The sequence below is a fragment of the Ursus maritimus genome, unplaced genomic scaffold (genome assembly GCF_017311325.1).
Source record: "Ursus maritimus isolate PB19 unplaced genomic scaffold, ASM1731132v1 scaffold_8, whole genome shotgun sequence".
Taxonomy (NCBI): domain Eukaryota; kingdom Metazoa; phylum Chordata; class Mammalia; order Carnivora; family Ursidae; genus Ursus; species Ursus maritimus.
The window spans coordinates 46,497,402-46,504,225 of NW_024426996.1; the positions used below are offsets into that span (position 1 = coordinate 46,497,402).

The following is a 6,824-nucleotide window of genomic DNA, read 5'->3' on the forward strand; positions in this document are numbered from 1 at the left end:
TTCGCCAATAGACTAAAATAGAAAACCGTACTATAAAAGATGCAGGGAGTATTCGATAAAACTTAACATCCATTCTTGATTAAACACACACACACACACACACACACACACACACACACACACACTATCAGCCATTAGTGAAATGTGTCATACTAGGGCTGGGGCAGGGAAAAAACAAAATGAGCCTGGGGTTTTTCTGAATCTGGATCTTTGCTTCTGTAATACAATCCTCACCCATTCTACCTCCTTCCTAAAACACAATCTGCTAGTCTCTTAACACATTCATGAAGTTTAAGAGGCTCCCCATTGCTTCAATAAAGGTCTAAGTTCAATGCATAGTCTACAAGGTACTTCATTTCACTTCATTTCTGTCTCTTTCCAGATTCAATTTCTGCTAGTTTTTGAAATATATTCTACTCTTAGCTACACGGGAGTTGTTCAGAATTCCATATGTATGCTTTTTTCCTTTCCTGGTGGCATACTTTGTGCAAGCTATTTCCTGGGCTTAGAGGGCCTTCTCTGTATTCTCTTTCTAAAAAAAAAATCCAGCTTACCCTGACCTACCCCTGACCCAATCTTTATCTGTTCTTTTTTTTTTCTTACATACAAACCAAATCACGGTTTACCCTGTTAAAACATTTTGGAGCATACAGAAACCTCATAAGCCATAAATTCCAATATGCCATTCTTATTTTTCTTTAATAGCTCTATATAATCTATATTTTTAATATCTTTTTCTTAAATCTTTCCCTCAAGCCTCCTTCTCATGAGAGCAGGAAACTTAAGTCAATTATCTTTAGATTCATCTTTATGTTTTAGTGTTTTTGTAGTCATTTCAAATATAAATTCTGTCCTGGGCACCTGGGTGGTTCAGTCAGTTAAGCTTCTGCCCTAGGTTCAGGTCATGATCCTGGGATGCTGGGATGGAATCCCACACCAGGCTCCCTGCTCAGCAGGTAGTCTGCTTCTCTCTCTCCCTCTGCACCTACCCCCGCTCATGCTTGCTCTCTTTCTCAAATAAATAAAATCTTTAAAAAAATATATATGTATGTATATGTATGTGTGTGTATATGTATGTGTGTGTGTGTATATATATATATATATATATACATATATATATATGTATGTATTCTGTCCTTTCTGAGTATCCCCCCTTCCCTACCTTTGATTCAGAATGGAATCTAAAGTAGAGAGACTACTTGAATTTACATCAGTGGAGGCATCTGTACTGGTGTCAGTTTCTCTTCTTTGCCATCCACTAAAATGATAGTTATCTCTTTCTGTGTATTTTTAGTCTTTGGCATCTGCTGAAACATTTTTTGCCTGTTGGCCTCCATTTGCATGATCCATGTTGACTAAAACGCTACTTCATGCTGTCAGCCAACTTCAGCTGTATATCAGCTACTCAGGATTACAGGGGGGGTTGTCTGATGCTTCTCTCGGTGCCCTATAGTAGACCAGGGTTGTCATCAGCCATATTTTCCTGTCACCTACATAGCCATCTCTACTATAGTGCTCCTATGGCACTGTAAATTTGTCATCTTCTTTGGGTGACAGCCTATTAAAACTTTTCTTCCAAACTCGCCATCCAAACCCTTGGTTCAGGGGAACTTTCTGCTAATCCTGCCATTCCTTGGGGCTTCATTTGGAGAACAAGACACAGGTCCCTTCTTGCTCAAGCCATCTCCAAATATAAAGGAAAACCTTAATTAGAGTCTCATGACTGAGAATACTTGGCCTTTTTCGGATTTGCTGGGTGACTTCTACATCCCCACAAGACTTACTTTATTGCAAGCAAGGACTGCGTGTCTGTTTTACTCATGTTGGTATCTGCCACATAATATGTTCTTGGCAAGTATTTTTTTTAAAGATTTTATTTATTTATTTGACAGCCAGCCAGCCAGATAGGGAACACATGCAGGGGGAGTGGGAGAGGAAAAGCAGGCTTCTAGCGGAGGAGCCTGATGTGGGGCTCGATCCCAGAACGCCGGGATCACACCCTGAGCCGAAGGCAGACACTTAACAACTGTGATACCCAGGCGCCCCTTGGCAAGTATTTTTTGAATGGACAAATTAATAGCTCACATGTCCCTGCCTTTGTCAAAAATAATATTTTTTTCTGATTAGTGTTGGGTATTTCTTTTTTTGTTTTTTACAATTTTATTTATTTATTTATTTGACAGAGAGAGAGAGAGAGAGAGCACAAGCAGGGGGAGAGGGAGAGGGAGAAGCAGGCTCCCCCTGAGCACAGAGCCCGACATGGGGCTCGATCCCATGATCCTGGGATCATGACCTGAGCCAAAGGCAGATGCTTAACTGACTAAGCCACCCAGGCACCCTGGGTATTTTTCTTTTAATGGCAGTAACCCGTTACTTTAATTATGGTACAGAGAGAATGGCATATGGGTTGCAAGAGGTGAGAAACATCAACTTGAGAGAAAAGGAAGACAGGATATGGTATAGGGCAATCAAGGAAGATTAACCATAATCAGTGCCTACAGAAGGGGCAGAACTTATATTTCTAGTGTCAGAAACACATAAAGAAGTAAAACCATTGGGAAAGTATACATTACACAAATATCCTTCTACTCTCCAATAACATTCCCGGCAAAGCTCCTTTTTATTAGCTGCAGTTCTTTTTTGACTGCAGTAGATGTATATTTTTGTTAGATGGTAAGTTATAGTACTGGGAAGGTGTTGAAAATTGCTTTTGCAAAATGAACTCAAGCCTAGAGTGCTAAGAAATCTTGTCCTCTAATCAGTTCAGGAGAAACTTTGCTGTGTGAAGTCTTATCATTGAGAATGGAACATCCCACTCTTGCCCAAGGAATTTCAAAATTTGACCCCGAGAAAGAATTTACAACCCATGTGCAGAACTTCAGATAAAGAGTTTAAGGATATAGCATTTTTCATTTATCTTAACCTTGTCATGTTCTAGGAAACAGTACCTTGAGTCTGCCTGTCATCTCATGCTGGTAGTCAGACTGTATTGTTCCTAATAGAACCCTAAACAGTGTTTCTGATGGGAACATTAATGAAGCCACACAACCCTTCTTTTCAGTGACTGCTGTTTTACAATAACTTCCCTATCCCTGCTTCCTGCCTTCCCCATCCTGAACAAAGGATGTGTGGTACCCAGGTCATAGCTGATCGTGCTTCCTCTACCTCTTCTTAGAATAGTTCAGCACAAGTTCATATCCTATTAAAGTCCTGACCCCAGGACAAGATGCCCCGAAATGTATCATAATGGCATATTAATTACTTTGAATTGAAGCTAATTGAGGAAAAACCTGTGCAAGGATACTGAGACCCTCTTGTCACCCCAAAAGCAGGAAACCAACCTGCCATATGAAAAATACCTTCCCTGTACTAAGAAAAAGACACTCCAGGGGCGCTTGGGTGGCTCAGTGGGTTCAGCCTCCTCCGTCCAAGTGATGAGCTCCTGGTCCTGAGACAGAGTCCTGCCAAGGGCTCTGAGCTCAGTACCAATCAGCTTGGGATTCTCTCCCTCTCCCTCAGCCCTTCCCCCACCCCACACTACTGGTGGGCAAGCCCTCTTTCAAAAAAAAAAAAAAAAAAAAGACACTCATCACCAGAAATAGACTTTGAAGTTGAGAAAGCTGTAGAAATAAACTTTGTTACATTTTTACTAATCTACTAGCTTAGCCTAAATTCCCCTTAGTAAACTCCGAAACGCCTGTTTTCCTTATAATTAAATTCCTCACAAATTTATTGTTTGTCTAAAATGTACAAAAGCTGCCTGACTTGGTCATTTCTTTGGGTCTCAATATATTATTGGTCCTCTATGCATGGATAATAAAACTTTGTGTTTTTTCCTCCTGTTAATCTAGGTCATGAAAATTGAATTCTTAGGCCAGCTGGAAGACCGTGAAGGGTAGAGGAAGAATTCTGCCCTACAGTGTCCTTCTAGGTTTATTCCTAGTGAGCCACTCCAAGGCTTCCCAGGGTCTACACTTTGCTTTTCTGCAGCATGTAACAAACTTAACTTTGATGACCTTATTGATACAAGGCACTTAGTAAACATTCAATAGCTGTGAGCGCAGAGTACATTCAATAGCTTAGAGATAAAGATGAATTCATATTGCTATTATAAGCAACAATTTAAGTAATGCTTATGTATGAGCACTGCAATCCTACATACTAAATTTCATAAGCCCGAAGAATCTACCTCAGTTCAACTTCTGAGAGTTGATAAAAAGAGTAGCGGCAAGGTGATGGCCCAGGAACTGGAAACTCCCGTGTAGGAAAGGATTCCTGCCTCACGAATTCGTAAAAACCTCCGCACAGCTCATCCCTAGAGAGCTAGAGGTACGCGCACGCGCATGCGCAGTACCCGCAGGCTGCGCTGCCGTCCCATCTGCGCCTTGGGTTTACATCCGGGTCTTTGGGCTTCGCGTTCCACACGCCGGCTGGGGTCGCTCCGGGTTCCTGGGTACGGATTGTTTCCGCCGTTCCAACATCGGAAGTGTGGGTGGATCGGCAGGTGAGTCCAGGTTGGGGACCAAGAAGGGGAGTCGGGCGGGGAACGGATTGACCATTGCCCCCTCGGTGGGCTTTGTGCCGAAACGGGGACGTGCGGCCGGAGCAGATTGGGGTCCCGGGGGCGGAGGGTGGCTCGTGGCTGCTGGTGCCCTTCGGAATTGGGCCTCCGGGAGCGGGTTCTTATCATTTCGTCTCTTTTGGCGGCTTTCTCCTGACACTTGTTAAAAATCTGTAACAGTCATCCTCTTGTATTCGTTAGAGTCTGCGGAGTGATTGGGCCCAGCAGTCACGCAATTAAGGAGGGTTTGCAGCCCCGGCCTTCTGGGCAGGGACCACAGCCTCCTCAGCTGCTTCTCGCCGCGCAGAGGGATGCGGCTCCCCTGCGCTGCACTTCAGAGGCCTTTTCAGGTCAGGTGTAGAAAAAAAGCTCAGAGCAGGAATTAGGAAGTTCAGATGCTAGTGTAGATTCTAGACTAACTGTGCAACCTAAGTCGTGTGCAAGTTCCCATCCTGCTCTAAAGTTCTGAGATTTGTATTCAGTAGCCCATTCTCCAAGTTAGTGCACATTCAGAATGAATCAGCACCAGAGGAAGGTGAGGGAATGGGGGTGGGGAGTGCTGTGTAATTTTTTGAGTGCTATCTGGTTGTGATCTCAGAGAAGTGCCCAGAGCCACACCAGTTTGGATCTATGAGGATTAGCAAAAACTTGCAAAACCACATTCTTAAAAATCTGATTAAAAGTGACCAAAACATTCTGCTTTTCCTCTGCGTGGAATGATTCATTTGAGACTTGTGTAATGAAGTCTGAGTCTTCTGAGTTTAAAACAAACAAAACTTGCCTGTACCTGATCTGAGAGACTTAACTTGAACTTCTTTGCGATGAAGTCGCTTCCTGTGGTGTGCTTTTCGAAATTTAACCTGATTGTAATAATCATCTATGATATTTCTAAAAGTGCAGATTCCCTGGATCCCCTTTCACATCTGTTGAAACACTTATGAACAGTGAGAGGGGCCTGGAAATCTCAATCTCTAGCAAGCATCCTAAGTCCTCTTCTAAGGCACATCTGGAGCATGGGTCTTTCAGTCAGACCATCTACCATTAATAGCTTTATAACTTTAGCAATAAATTTCTGAGTTGTAGTTTTCTGTATCTGAAAAATGAGGATAATAATTTCTACCCCACAGACTATTCAGCGATTCTAAGCCTTAATAGTAGGGCCCCTATCGTAATCATTTTTGTGACTACAGAACTTAGTGCTTGGCATTTAATAGGCCCTTACAAGTGGGTTGAATTGAGAAAAAGAGCGTGCCCAGAACACAGAATACACTTGGAAAATTCTAATGCTCTTCCTCCTTACATTACAGGCCTTTTTTTCTTTTTATCAATAAACAGTTTGCTGAATATTCTTGTTAGAAATAAGTATATTATTAGAATTAAGTGTATCTCTTTATGGCTGGGAAATCTTTCTGATTCTTGGTGTAACTTCGAAAATTGTTTCTGGCATTAGATCATTAATGAATTTAAATAGAGGCGAAGTCCATTTGTGTTGGAGTGAATTTATGACTTACTATGTAAATTATTGTCTGTAAATGCTATTTGTCTTTTGTTACTATGCCAGAATTTTAAATCATGGTGATCATAATTTCTTGTTATGCCAGAATTCTAAATCACTAAGTTCTTAAGAATGTCATTTAGGTTTCATACATTCATTGTAATAAGACCTACTATTCCCATTAATTTCAAGTATTTGACTTATTTTTGTATGTAAAGTGTATGGGAACTTAGAACTGCTGAAGCCATTTGTAAAAGGATTGGTATGGGTGACAAATCCATTTAAATATGAAACTAAGAATTAAAATCTGGAAATTATGGTTATAAAATACACTGTAATGTTATAAATCTTGTCAATACAAAAATAATACATTTTATAGAAATCGGGGGGTGTGAGTCATGTAGTAGGTCAATCCACACTGTCTAAAATGGAATCACAGTTTTTAAGTGACTCGGATCTCTTAATGTTTGTGAAATATTTTGTCTTAACCTTAGAGTACTCTTTTAGGAACCAAAATTGCTTTTTATGAAGAATTTTTTTTTTTCTTAGATCAGCAGTTTCAGTTCACTTTTTCTTTCGTTAAATTCAGGAAGAATTACATATTACGCTTTTTATTAAAAACAGCATCTCACTGTTGAAAATTATTTCTATACATTCTATTTATATGTATAGATAGACATCTAGGATGTTGTATACCTAATAATAGTTTTTATTTCCTTTTTTTTTTTTTTTAAGATTTTTTTTTTTTTTTTTTTTTTTTTTTTTTTT

At 40.4% G+C, this 6,824-nt stretch overlaps 1 protein-coding gene across 1 annotated transcript in view; it reads left to right on the forward strand.

The window, feature by feature from the left end:
- The first annotated feature begins 4,350 nt into the window (after positions 1 to 4,350).
- Positions 4,351 to 6,824, forward strand: part of GNPDA2 (glucosamine-6-phosphate deaminase 2) — a 23,918-nt gene continuing 21,444 nt past the window's right edge. Inside the window, exon 1 of the mRNA XM_008701436.2 lies at positions 4,351 to 4,504. The gene's annotated coding sequence lies outside the window, so the exon portion shown is untranslated. The remainder of the gene's footprint in view (positions 4,505 to 6,824) is intronic.